The sequence below is a fragment of the Schistocerca cancellata genome, chromosome 1 (assembly GCF_023864275.1).
Source record: "Schistocerca cancellata isolate TAMUIC-IGC-003103 chromosome 1, iqSchCanc2.1, whole genome shotgun sequence".
Lineage (NCBI taxonomy): Eukaryota > Metazoa > Arthropoda > Insecta > Orthoptera > Acrididae > Schistocerca > Schistocerca cancellata.
The window spans coordinates 755,139,091-755,153,916 of record NC_064626.1 but is presented as its reverse complement, the minus strand read 5'-3'; positions in this window follow the sequence as shown (position 1 = coordinate 755,153,916).

The following is a 14,826-nucleotide window of genomic DNA, read 5'->3' as shown; positions in this document are numbered from 1 at the left end:
TGACTGAAATAGGTTACCAGAATAAATAAATATTAGTTGCGGTCTAGAGTGACTGCCTGTGTTATACATCCAGATTTAGGTTTTCCGTGCTTTCCCTAAATGACTTAAGATAAATCCCGGGATGGTTCCTTTGAAAGGATACGGCCCATTTCGTTCCTCAGTCTTCATCAGCCGGAGTATGTACTTCGTCTCTAATGACCTCCTTGTCGAGGCGGCTTTAAACATTCATCTTCATTCCCTTTGTTGAATTCCGACACGTAGACATTTCTCCTTCTTACAAGAGGCTTTGCATGATCTTCTCACAAGCAAACAACATTCACATGCGATTTATGACTGCGAAATCAGATGCACAATCTTTCATTACACTGGGTGGTCAGAGACAGTCTGAAAAGTTTGTAAGGGTGTTGTAGGAGAGGTTTTGCTCAGAAATAACTGCTAAGCACAAATTTCGATACGTTGCATTGAAGTTGACCGATGAGGTCGACGTACGCAAATTCAGGCAGACTTCCAGAGGTGATGTCGCCAAACGTGTTCTTTCATTTCCTCAAACCGAACAAACGTAGCTTTTGCTCACCAAGCTATCGAAAAAGGCATATCTTAACTGGTAAAGAGCATTTCAACAAGTGGCAACGGACGGACCCACAAATTTCTGTACACTGTCGCTTGTTAGACGTGTTTGAATTTGCACACTCAACGAGCTAATTGGCTTCTAAATTAAAAACAACTTATCCTTGTAGCATCTAACTTTAATTTGACAGTTAAACATAATAATTATTGCAAACTGCCGAAGCACCTAGTCACCTCACTAAACTGTCCCCTACTTCTACTTATAAACTCTTCGCTCGTAGCTAAGCAACAGCCTCCGCGTCAGGGAAAGCGGCATACGCTCTCTGTCGCGGACCGGATGAGGTCGTTCTCATGCGTTGACCACCGATAATCGGAAGACGGCAAGTGGAAAATGGACGCTACAAGCAACTGAAGAAATCAGATATCAGTCCCGACGAAAGCATATGATGCTAATAATTTAGAAATCTGAAAAATATACCACTCGGATTTGGTGGAAGACGACCTTGGGGCCGTGCGGGATTAGCCGAGCGGTCTGAGGCGCGGCAGCCATGGACTGTGCGGCTGGTCCCGGCTGAGGTTCGAGTCCTCCCTCGGACAAGGGTGTGCGTGTTTGTCCTTAGGATAATTTAGGTTAAGTAGTGTGTAAGCTTAGGGACTGATGACCTTAGCAGTTAAGTCCCCTAAGATTTCACACACATTTGAACATTTTTGAACGACCTTGGTGTTGAGTGTACTGTTTGATATGGACAGAAATCACGATAAAGGTAAAATGGATGAGCCTTATTGATTGTTTGGTGAGCATTTGGATATACAGACTTGACGAGCTACCCCCCGTGTCGTAGGGTTCTGTGCCCTGTGTGTTTTAGGCTGGAGTTAACCTTGGCCTTATTTAAAAGAAGTACTGGTTGGCCTAAGTTACATTGGTAATTTTTTATGTCATTATTATTTCTGTTTATTGGCTTCATGGCCTGCTGATAATTTATGAATATTATATGAGTTGCTCCTGTAATCTGTTCTGTATTCAGCATAAATCCGTATGGGCGTTTTGGTTTAAACTTTATTTATACAGCCGGCCGAAGTAGCCGAGCGCTTCTAGGCACTACAGTCTGGGAGCGCGCGACCGCTACGGTGGCAGGTTCGAATCCTGCCTCGGGCATGGATGTGTGTGCTGGCCTTAGGTTAGTTAGGTTTAAGTAGTTCTAAGTTACAGGGGACTGATGGCCTCGAAGTTAAGTTCCATAGTGCTCAGAGCCATTTGAACCATTTCTTTAAATTTATACACTCCTTTGTGGTTCTGGTCTCAGTAATCTCAATTTAAAATCAAGCTATGTAGATTGCTAAAGGTATCTCTTAGTCCATTTTACAGATATGCCTTTCTATCGGATTTGATCCCAGTTTGCAATTTATCAGTATTATTTGTGCTGGTTTTGGTATTCAGTGTTAGTTTTACTTCTTGTTGTTGAACCCAGCTGTTAAAGTTGTATTGTCCATTTGCTTACATTCTTTTTACTTTCTTAGACTTACATGTGTAACAAAATATTAGCTATTTCGAGTACCTCTCTCAAAATAAATTTTTCTTTTCCGGTTCAAACGTTATGTTTTGTGGCATGGCCTCTTATTACTCGCACCTTGTCGTTTGCTATAATATTTCAGTGCGTCTGTAAGTGCTTCGAGGACCACAGGGAAACCGGATGAAAAGGGAACCGAAATTTTTCAGATTTTGTGTAACAGGGCACTTTAACCAATATAAGAAAATATTTCCTTCCAGAGAATCGTCGAGGAAAGGGGTAAGCAAAAACGCAAAGTAGAAATAGCGAGTCGATGACAGAACATGCGTTAAGACACCAGAGAATAACGAGCATGGTACTAGGGGGAACCGTACAAGAAGGAAACTACCGGGAAGACAGGAACTGGAACATATCCAATAAATAACTGATGAGGTTGGCTGTATATGCTACTCTGAGACGAGGGGATTGTCAGAAGGAGGGAACGGGTGCCGAGGCGACTCAGACCACTCAGAAGATCGACTGTTCAAGAAAGTAAATAATACATAAGGCAGAAGTACACTGAGATGACAAAAGTCATGTGATACCTCCTAAAACCGTATCGGATCTCCTTTTGCCCGACTGCAGCAACTGGACGTGTCACGAACAAGTCGTTGGAAGTCACCTGCAGAAATATTGGTCCATGCCTATTGCGAAAATGCTGCCGCTGCAAAATTTTGTGCGCGAACTTACCTCTCGATTATGTCCCAGAAATGTTGGATGGGATTGATGTCGGGCGACCTGGATGGCCAAATGATTCGCCCGAATTGTCCAAAAAGTCCTTTAAACCAATCACGAACGTTTGTTGACCGGTTACAAGGCCCATTGTCATCATTAAAAATTACGTTGTTGTTTGGGAACAGGCGCGACTGCTGCGGTCGCAGGTTCGAATCCTGCCTCGGGCATGGATGTGTGTGATGTCCTTAGGTTAGTTAGGTTTAAGTAGTTCTAAGTTCTAGGGGACTGATGACCACAGATCTTAAGTCCCATAGTGCTCAGAGCCATTTTGTTTGGGAACACTAAGTCCACGAAAGTCTGCAAATAGTCTCCAACTAGCCGAACATAACCATTTCCAGTGAATGATTGTTTCATTCGGACCGGAGAACTCAGTCCTTTCCGTGTAAACAGAGCTCACACTTTAGGCACATCAGCTTGCTCAGTGCCTTGTTGACAACTTGGGTCCATGCCTTCGTGGGGTCTGCGTCATACTCGAACCTTACCATCAGCTCTTACCAACTGAAATCGGGACTCATCTCACTCAGCCCACGGTTTTCCAGTCGTGTAGGGTCCAATCGACATGGTCACGAGCCCAGGAGAAGCGCCGTAGGCGATGTCGCGCTGTTGACGAAGGCACTCCTTCGGTCGTCTGCTGCCATAGACCATTGAAGTCAAATTTCGCCGCACTGTCCTAACAGATACGTTCGTCGTACATCCTACATTGATAACTCTACCCAAACGCCGCTGCTCTCGGTCATTAAGTGAAGGCCGTCGCCAACTTAATTGCCTTGATTGGCGGTAACACCTGATATTTGGTATTCCCGACGCTCTCTTGACACTGTGGATCTCGTAATACTGAATTTCGTAACGATTTCCGAAATGGACTGTCCCATGCGTATAGCTCCAACTACATTCACAACTCTACCCAAACGCCGATGCTCTCGGTCATTAAGTGAAGGCGCCCGCATCTCGTGGTCGTGCGGTAGCGTTCTCGCTTCCCACGCCCGGGTTCCCGGGTTCGATTCCCGGCGGGGTCAGGGATTTTCTCTGCCTCGTGATGGCTGGGTGTTGTGTGCTGTCCTTAGGTTAGTTAGGTTTAAGTAGTTCTAAGTTCTAGGGGACTTATGACCACAGCAGTTGAGTCCCATAGTGCTCAGAGCCATTTGAGCCATTAAGTGAAGGCCGTCTCCAACTTAATTGTCCTTGATTGGAAGTAACACCTGATATTTGGTATTCGCGACACACTCATTTGTGCATCTCGGAATACTGAATTTCGTATCGATTTGCGAAACGGACTGTCCCATACGTCTAGCTCCAACTACCATTCAGTATTTAAAATCTGTTTGTTGCTGTCGTGCGGCCATGCTCACGTCGGAAATCTTTTCACATTAACCGCTTGAGTACAAATGACTGCTTCGCCAACACACTGCCCATTTTGTACCCCGTGTAAGCGATACTACCGCCATTTGTTTAGCATATTGCTATTCCATAATTTTTTCACCTCAGTTTATACGGAGGAATAGCCAAATTTCCCTATAGAGCCAATCTTGAGTGTTCTCGACGACGGAGGTTCAAAATGGCTCTGAGCACTATGCGACTTAACTTCTGAGGTCATCAGTCGCCTAGAACTTAGAACTAATTAAACCTAACTAAACTAAGGACATCACACGCATCCATGCCCGAGGCAGGATTCGAACCTGCGACCGTATCGGTCACGCGGTTCCAGACCGAAGCGCCTTTAACCGCACGGCCACACCGGCCGGCAACGACGGAGGCGCCTGAAGCTCGTCAGCATACAGTTGATTCACCGCGACGACGAAAAACTGTTGCGACTGTTCCTCTCACATCTTACGGGGGGCTGAAAATTCCCACTACGTTGTACTCGAGCAGGAAATTTGTAATCTCCTCGAAATCAATAATTCAGGGTGACGGATAATCCATAACAACGATCATGGCACGATGTGCTTCCGCTCTCACACCCTTTTGTTGTGCGCGCGTGTGTGTGTTTCGGCTGAAGGCGCGTGCCCTGCTCTGATAGTGCGAGAGTAACGATCCGGGATTAGCACGGCAGCGTGCCGCAGTGTGTTCTCAGCTACTCATGAATATCCCGTCAGAGGCGTAAAATAAAAGTTAAGGATTACGGGAGGGCGAAGACCGGTGGCACATTACGGCGAGCTAAGCTTTATGCACACAGAAGGGAAGCGACGCGGCGAATGTTTCCCCTGGCGGCAGTCCTTCCCCTGCTGTCTGCGCGCGCCAGGGCAAGAAATGTCTGCGCGAGGTAGAGGCGGCGGTCCCTGATCTCATCATCACGCTGTTTGCACCGCCAGCGCCGTATACAACATCTGCCGGCCGTGACCGCTCCCGCTGGGCCCTGCACAGTAGCGGCGCTGCTCCACCCCACACCACCTCACCTCACATCACATCACATCACATCACGTCCGCACCGTGGGCGCTGACGCTGCGCCTGGCCGCAGATTTTAAGATCGTGCTCTCTGTCCGGGGAGAGAGAGAGAGGCATTAGTCGGCGCTTTTTTTAGCAGCGTCAACTCACGAGATGAACAAGGTAATGGAAGCCTCTGAACGTGATGTTATGATTGCAGTGCTGGAACACTTTACTTCCTTGCTTCCTCTTCTGGGATTAGGCTATTAGCCTGTTCCGACTTTAGTTTTCCTGCCATCTCTTCGTGATATAGTACACCGTGTTACAAACCCTTCATCTACATCTACATACATACTCCGCAATCCACCATACGGTGCGTGGCGGAGGGTACCACGTACCACAACTAGCATCTTCTCTCCCTGTTCCACTCCCAAACAGCACGAGGAAAAATGACTGCCTATATGCCTCTGTACGAGCCCTAATCTTTTTGCTCTTTCCGCGAAATGTAAGTTGGCGGCAGTAAAATTGTACGGCAGTCAACCTCAAATGCTGGTTCTCTAAATTTCCTCAGTAGCGATTCACGAAAAGAACGCCTCCTTTCCTCTAGAGACTCCCACCCGAGTCCCTGAAACATTTCCGTAACACTCGCGTGATGATCAAACCTACCACTAACAAATCTAGCAGCCCGCCTCTGAATGCTTTCTATGTCCTCCTCAATCCGACCTGATAGGGATCCCAAACGCTCGACCAGTACTCAAGAATAGGTCGTATTAGTGTTCTAAAAGCAGTCTCCTTTACAAATGAACCACATCTTCCCAAAATTCTACCAATGAACCGAAGACGACTATCCGCCTTCCCCACAACTGCCATTACATGCTTGTCCCACTTCATATCGCTCTGCAATGTTACTCCCAAACATTTAATCGACGTGACAGTGTCAAGCGCTACACTACTAATGGAGTATTCAAACATTACAGGATTCTTTTTCCTAGTCATCTTTTCTTAGAGAAAGCTTTTGACAATGTTGACTGGAATACTCTCTTTAAAATTCTGAAGGTGGCAGGGGTAAAATACAGGGAGTGACAGAAACCAGATAGCAGTTATAAGAGTCGAGGGACATGAAAGGGAAGCAGTGGTTGGGAGGGGAGTGAGACAGGGTTGTAGCCTCTCCCCGATGTTATTCAATCTGTATATTGAGCAATCAGTAAAGGAAACAAAAGAAAAGTACGGAGTAGGTATTAAAATCCATGGAGAAGAAATAAAAACTTTGAGGTGTGCCAATGACATTGTAATTCTGTCAGAGACAGCAAAGGACTTGGAAGAGCAGTTGAACGGAATGGACAGTGTCTTGAAAGGAGGGTATAAGATGATCATCAACAAAAGCAAAACGAGGATAATGGAATGTAGTCGAATTAAGTCGGGTGATGCTGAGGGAATTAGATTAGGAAATGAGACACTTAAAGTAGTAAAGGAGTGTTGCTATTTGGGGAGCAAAATAACAGATGATGGTCGGAGTAGAGAGGATATAAAATGTAGACTGGCAATGGAAAGGAAAGCGTTTCTGAAGAAGAGAAATTTGTTAACATCGAGTATAGATTTAAGTGTCAGGAAGTCGTTCCTGAAAGTATTTGTATGGAGTGTAGCCATGTATGAAAGTGAAACATGGACGATAAATAGTTTAGACAAGAAGAGAATAGAAGCTTTCGAAATGTGGTGCTACAGAAAAATGCTGAAGATTAGATGGATAGATGACATAACTAATGAGGAGGTATTGAATAGAATTGGGGAGGAGTTTGTGGCAGAACTTGACTAGAAGAAGGGATCGTTTGGTAGGACATGTTCTGAGGCATCAAGGGATCACCAATTTGATACTGGAGGGCAGCGTGGAGAGTAAAAATCTTAGAGGGAGACCAAGAGATAAATACACTAAGCAGAATCAGAAGGATGTAGGCTGCAGTAGGTACTGGGAGATGAAGAAGCTTGCACAGGATAGAGCAGCATGGAGAGCTGCATCAAACCAGTCTCAGGACTGAAGACCACAACAACAAGAACTGCATTAATGTACGTTTATCTGTATTTAGAGTTAGCTGCCATTCTTTACACCGAACACAAATCCTGTCCAAGTCATCTTGTATCCTCCTACAGTCACTCAGCGGCGACACCTTCCCGTACACCACAGCATCATCAGCAAACAGCCGCACATTGCTGTCCACCCTATCCAAGAGATCATTTATGTAAATAGAAAACAACAGCGGACCTACCACACTTCCCTGGGGCACTCCAGATGATACCCTCACCTCCGATGAACACTCACCATCGAGGACAACGTACTAGGTTCTATTACTTAAGAAGTCAAAGAACGCAGCGTGCAGTAACGCGAGCGTGAGCGATCGCGCAATGCCGGAAACGAAGAATGACTCGAGAAGTTGTTATTGTGGTCCGAAGATTGGTCTGATGCAGCTCTCCATGCTACTCTACCCTGTGCAGACCTCTACATCTCCAAATGATTACTGCAACCTACAGCAGTCTGAATCTGCTTCTGTACTCATCTGTTGGTCTCTCTCTACGAATTTTACCTCCGCACTTCCCTCCACTGCTAAACGGTGGTCCCTTGACGTCGCTGAATGTGTCCTATCAACCTATCCCTTCTTCTAGTCAGTTTGAGCCACAAATTTCTTTTCTCCCCAATTCTGCTCAGTACCTCCACATTATTCACGTGATGTACGTATATAATCTTCAGCACGCTATTGTAGCACTAAATTTAAAACCATTCTGATCTCTTGTTCTCTAAACTTTTTATCGTTCATATTTGACTTCCATACACGGCTACATTCCATACAAATACTTTCAGAAACGACTTCCTGACAATTAAATCATTATTCGATGTTACAAATTTCTCTTATTCACATACGCTTTTCTTGTCATTGCCAGTCTACATCTTACATCCTCTCAACTTCGGCCATCATCAGTTATTTTGCTGCCCAAATAGCACAATTCACCTACTAATTTTAATGTCTTGTTTCCTAATCTCAACATTACCCGATTTAATTCGGCTACATTCCGTTATCCTTGTTTTGCTTTTGTTCAAAAATGGCTCTGAGCACTATGGGACTTAACTTCTAATGTCATCAGTCCCATAGAACTTAGAACGACTTAAACCTAACTGAACCTAAGGACATAACACACATCCATGCTTTTGTTGATGTTCGTCTTATATCCTTCTTTCAAGATGCAATCCATTCCGTTCGAGTGCTCTTCCAAGAGATTTACCGTCTTTGACAGAATTACAGTGTCTTCGTCAAGGTTTTCATTTCTTCTCCCTACTCCAAATTCTTTTTTCTGGTTTCCTTTATTGCTTGCTCAGTTTACAGATTGAGAAACATCCAGAATAGGCCCCAACCCTGTCTAGCTCTCATCTCAACCACTGCTTCCCATTCATGCCCCTCGATTCTTACAACTGTCCCGTTTGGTTTCTATACAAGTTGTAAATCGCCTTTCGCTCTCTATATTTTATCGTTGCTACCTTCAGAATTTCAAAGACAGTATTACAGTCAACTTTGTCAAAAGCTTTCTCTAAGTCTACAACCGCTATAAATATAGGTTTTCATTTCCTTGACCTGTTCTCTAAGGTAAGTAGTAGCGTCGTCATTCCCCTGGAAACCAAACAGACCCTTTCCGAGTTCGGCTTCTACCAGTTTTTCCGTTCTTCTGTAAAGAATTTCTGTATGTACTTTAAAACTACGACTTATTAAACTGATAGTTATATAATTTCTGAACTGTCAGCAACTGCTTTCCTTGAGTTGGAATTACTATATTCTTCTTGAAGTCTGAGAGCTACAACACCAAGAAGAATCGCTTCTCGGCTTTTGGCAAGATCCATGTGTAGTCTTTTTTTGTTTTTTTGTTTTTTTGTTTTTTTTTCGTTTTTTTTAAGTCGCAGGGAAGATAAGGAAAGGATAAGTACTTTATTTCAATTTCTATAATAATGTGTCACGTCACCAACAACTTTAATCCTGCTGCAGTTAAGAGCTCCTTTAAGGCATACGGACACAGACTCGGACCCATTTATTTTACGATGATTCCTCGTGCTGGGAACCAACGGCATTGTGCCGGCAGAGGTGGCCGAGCGGTTCTAGGCGCTGCAGTCTGGAACCGCGCGACCGCTACGGTCACAGGTTCGAATCCTGCCTCGGGCAAGGATGTGTATGATGTACTTAGGTTAGTTAGGTTTAAGTAGTAGCTCCTTCCACCTTTCTGCTTTCCCTTCTTTGCTTAGGACTGGTTTTCCATCTTGATGTTCATACAGCTGCTTCTTTTTTCTCCGAAGGCTTCTTTAGTTTTCCTATAGGCGGTATCTACCTTTCCCCCAGTGACATATGCTTCTAAACCCTTACATTTGTCCTCTAGATATTCCTGCTTAGCCATTTTGCACTTCCTGTCAATCAGATTTTTTAGATGTTTGTATACCCTTTCTCCTACTTCATTTACTGTATTTTCAAATTTTCTTCTTTCATCAGTTAAACTGAGTATCTCCTGGGCTATCAAAGGATTTGTACTTGGCCTTATCTTTTTACCTATTTAATCCTCTCCTGCCTTCACTATTTCAAATCTCAAAGGTACACATTCGTCTTCTACTGTCTTGCTTTCCCTGTTCTTGCCAATCTCTGCCTAATGCTCCCTCTGAAACTCTGAACAATCTCTCGTTCTTGCAGCTTATCCAGGTCCCATCTCCTCAATTACCTACATCTTTGCAATATCTTCAGGTTTAACTTACTGTTCAAAACCAAAAATGTTCAAATGTGTGTGAAATCTTATGGGACTTAACTGCTAAGGTCATCAGTCCCTAAGCTTATACACTACTTAACCTAAATTATCCTAAGGACAAACACACACATCCATGCCCGAGGGAGGATTCGAACCTCCGCCGGGACCAGCCGCACAGTCCATGACTGTAGCGCACCAGACCGCTCGGCTAATCCCGCGCGGCAGTCCACATCTGCTCCTGAATTTAAATTCTAGTTCCTAAATTACTGTCTTAAAAACTAAACTATACTAAACTCTGCCCGAACAGGCCCTGAAGGACCAACGGTACCGACCGGCCGCCGTGTCATCCTCAGCCCACAGGTGTCATTGGATGCGGGTGTGGAGGGTCATGTTGTCAGCACATCGCTCTCCCGGCCGTATGTCAGTTTACGAGACCGGAGCCGCTACTTATCAATGAAGTAGCTCCTCAGTTTGCCTCACAAGGGGTGAGTGCACCCCACTTGCCAACAGCCTCGGCAGACCGGATGGTCACCCATCCAAGTGCTAGCCCAGCCGGACAGAGCTTACCTTCGGTGATCTGACGGGAACCGGAAATCACTGTCTTGCCATTATATAATCAATCTGAAACCTGCAGTGTCTCTAGGTGTCTTCCACGTGTACAACCTTCTTCCATGATTCTTAAGCCAGGTGTTAGCGATAGTTAAATTGTGCTCTATGCAAAATTCTGTCAGGCGGCTTCCTCTTTCATTCCTTTCCTCCAGTGCATATTCACCAACAACTCTTCCTTCTCTTCCTTTTCCTGTTATCGAATTCCAATCACCCACCACTAAGTATCCGAATAATTTCTTTTATCTCATCACACATTTTTTTCAATCTCATCATCATCTGCACAACTAGTCGAGGAATAATTAAGGAATAAGAAATCAGTTGGCAAATTTGGGACCTTTTGATGACGAACAAACCGTTTGGCTCTACCTATAATATGCGTATCAGTTTTATTTCGAAGCATCTAAGGATTCAGCCACGAATTAAAGCTGTAAAAAATTACAGAAACGGAAGAAAACTTGTAATAACAAGCCATACACACAGAGGAAAACCTGTAAGCAAATTCCGGCTACCGTCATTCTGAGAGAAATTAATAAAAGATTCAATATGGCTACAGCCGTTAAAATGATTAAAGTTCAAACCGAGCGTCTTCTTGGTCTTGAGGATCGCACTAACACAGGAAGGACCGCCGTACCAACGGCCGATTCTGCGCCAGGTTAGGAAACCTTTGGCGTAAACAGGGAGAGGCCAGTTCTGTGACGCAGCAGGCGGCGGTTAGTTGCATTACCACCCAGCAGGCTGCCACCGGAACTACTTTTTTCAGCCGCAGACATTCTAGTGTGAGGTGCCGACCACCTAGCAAAACCCCCGAGAATCACCGCTCCACCCATTCTGAAACGTCTTCTTGGAAGTTCCACCAGCTGCCGTCTCGCCTGCGACCGCATTTTGACCATAGGTACGCTCCGCCATGCGACGGTAAAGCGTAACAGTTCGTGACTTCGCTAATAGCGATGCTCAGATTCGAACGCCGTTTCGGTCGTTTGGCGATCGCGAGTATTCCGCGATACTGCGGGAGAGCAACAGCGTCAGCCATGCAGTAAGGTTCGCCAAATTCTGCTCTCCCACCTCCACCCCAGCCTTTTTGTTGTCTACATCTATTTCTCATGGCTCGGTATTCTCTCTCTCCGAAGTGTTTTCAATTAAACTTGTGTAGCTGTAGGTGAATGCTGTTACTATTCGTCATCCTGTGAATGAGTATATATCAATGGAGGCTGTCCTCGATTAAGAGTACGTTTTTCTGTGCCAGTTTCAGAATACAGAGGGGTCCAAAAAATTTATCCACTGTTTAAAAGTCTGTAACTTGCAAACTAATTGACAGAGTTGTCTCATTTTTGGTGAAAGTGTGCCGGCCGCTTGTAATGGAACTGAAATGATGGTGGGCTGACAGTAATTTGGAGCCCGCGCGTCGGAAACGGGCGCGCTTGTGTGAGACTGCCAGGGAGTGCACCCTGATGCCATCTATTGGCGAAACTGGGAATTAGCGCTGCCTGTCAGACAATGCACTAAGCTCTCAGAGTCAAATGTATTCTTTTTCTTGCTAATTATAAGTTATTACTGTATAATTTAATGTTGTAAAGCGCTAGTAGTAAATTATTATGACTGGTATGGACTCCAGGGTAGTAAATATAAATATTCTTAAATACTAAATGATTTCGGTAAAAAGGTGGTAGGGGAACGCCCCCACTCTTGGTGATACGAGCATAGCTAGGGGTAGCTGGAGACACAGGGACTGAACAATGGGATGGCCTGGGGAGTGTTGACGTGATCGGACGTGCGTAACTGTGCTCACGCAAAAGTGATTGTGCAACAGCGAAGAGGAGAATATCGTCGCCGTTTTTTGGAGTGAAACGCGACGAATGGTTGTTGAAGCCGCCTCTATGCCACTGGGGCTGATTGTAAGAGTTCCTGTGCCCAGATTTTATGGCGGACGTGCAGTAGCTTATACGAGTGCTACAGCTCGTAGTTCCAGCCGCCATTAAGGGCATGAGGCGTGAAGAGCTGCGTTAGCCACATGCATCTCACCACCAGCACCGACACGTCTACCCAAGGCAAGACTGCTTGCAGTTGTTAAGTCGAACTTTGTATACATGTAAAAGGAGAATACCAGTTTTCTTTTATGCAAGTGCAGAGGACAGAATATAGTAATGAGTAAAATTACGACAAATGTTGTGCATTGTAAAGTGTAGTAACCTCAAACATAGTATAGTGAAATCAGACTGAGGCCACCATCGCCTCTTTCATTTACAATTCTTTTGGTTGTAGAATACTTTAGCGTATAAGAAAGTTGAAAAGAGCAATGGTCACACCAGAATGAGTCACCTATTTATAGTTACTTAAATTTTTCTGAGTAACCTTTCAAGTAAAGTCACTTAACTAATTCTGTATCAATGGTCCAAAGAGCAATATCCAAAATCATTAAATAAGTTGAAGGATAGAATTTTGTTAACCGAAGTTGCATAACCTGTCTTGGTAGTAATTACCAAGCCAACTCGCAGAAATTGAGAGAGTATTTGCTTTGTAGAATCATCTAGAATGATCAGAAATAGTAATATTCAGAATTAAGTTTAAATTCAACTCAAGCCATTTCACTTTGAAACGAGCCCAAAAATTGATTTATTCTTTTGCTCCTTCAGAGCTGGCGACCGTAGTTATAAGTATTTTCAGGAGGATTCGACGGTAAGTCTGCTGCTCTCGTCGTGCTGATAGGATTATCCACTGCTGCTAGCAGTGGTGATTGGATACATAAGCTCACTACCAAGTTAAGTGGGTCAGGTAGGCAGTGTTACCGTGTGAACTGTAGGGCACTGTAGGCCATGGATCGAACCCGTTCAATCATCACAGCTCTTAGGGAAATAGTCCGGTTAGGAGTGTACTAATCATTAGGTAAATACTGGCGAGTAACGGTCAAAAATGTATACGCAAGTGAATTTAGCAAGGTCCACGTAGCACCTAGTTAATGTGGTGCAATGGCGAGGGTAGGAGTGGAGTAAAAGTGAGCTGAGCTTGTGGCAGCTGTGCTGGATTCAAATATTAACTACGTGAATTCACTACTGCCTCTTACCATTGGGACTGAGCTATTTACAGTTAAAATACGTAGCAGTAAGCGCAAAGGCGTGACAGCTACAAGTCCGTATTGGTTTTATACATACGGAATTGCGAAGTGGGTCATTCCGTCAGTGGAGGGGGTTAAAACAACCGAGTCAGTAGAGAACATACCCCATTTACTGATGGAAAGATTCAGCGGTTCGGTCGCATGTGGCGACCGTGACAGGACTAACCAAGTTTGTAGAATAATGGCTGCAATAAAAGTGTTTTATATAAACTTGTAGTTTCAAGAAATTTTTAAATTTAAAATTCTGTTGTAGACAAATATACCACAATTGCTAAGTTCAAGACGACAACCTGCAAAGCAGCAAAAGAGAGTCCAATAGTACGAGTTAAACAAGTAATACTTGGTTTAATAAACATTTCTATTAGGCACGAAATACAGCAGCATAAGATGGAGTCGAATAGTAACAAGCAAGACGAAAACATTACAAGGTCAGACCCAGAATTAGGGACCATAGATACTGTTGTAGGGTTGGAAGGTCTTATAGATGAATCCACACCCATAAGACAGGAGGAACGGGAAGTGAAACCAAAGGTAGTGAAAAGTGAACCCAATGTATCTGTGGATGCAAGTCACAAGGGAGAGGATATGGAATTAACAAGTTTGTTAAATAGGATGATGGCGCAAATTCAAGAAGGGAATGCTAGTTTGAAAGCAGAAATGGCTAGTCATATATCCCAATTGGATGAAAACCTATCTGGTAAAATAAAAGCCAATTTAGATATTTTGAATACGCAAAGCCAACGTATCACAGAGGTAAACAAATCAGTAAATAGCATTAGGGCTGAAATAACAAATGTTCAGAGAAAAGTCACAGAAATAGAGAAAAGATTTGATACCGAAATTCATAGAATAGAGAAATCAGTGGAACCTTTGGTTAGTGAAAAATTAGAACCGATAATTGAAAGTAAATTACAGGTGATAGTACCAGTTGTAAAGAAAGAGATCGTTAAAGAAACGGCAGCTGATATTGAAACACTGCGCAATACCATGTTGAGTTTTGATGCATGTGTGCAGGAGCAGGAAAATACACTGCGTAATGAGATAAAATTATTAAGTCAGCAAGTTCAGAATCAGACGTTTCTTAACTGTAGTGGTATCCCATTGGTAATGCAAAAATCGGAAATACTGAGTAG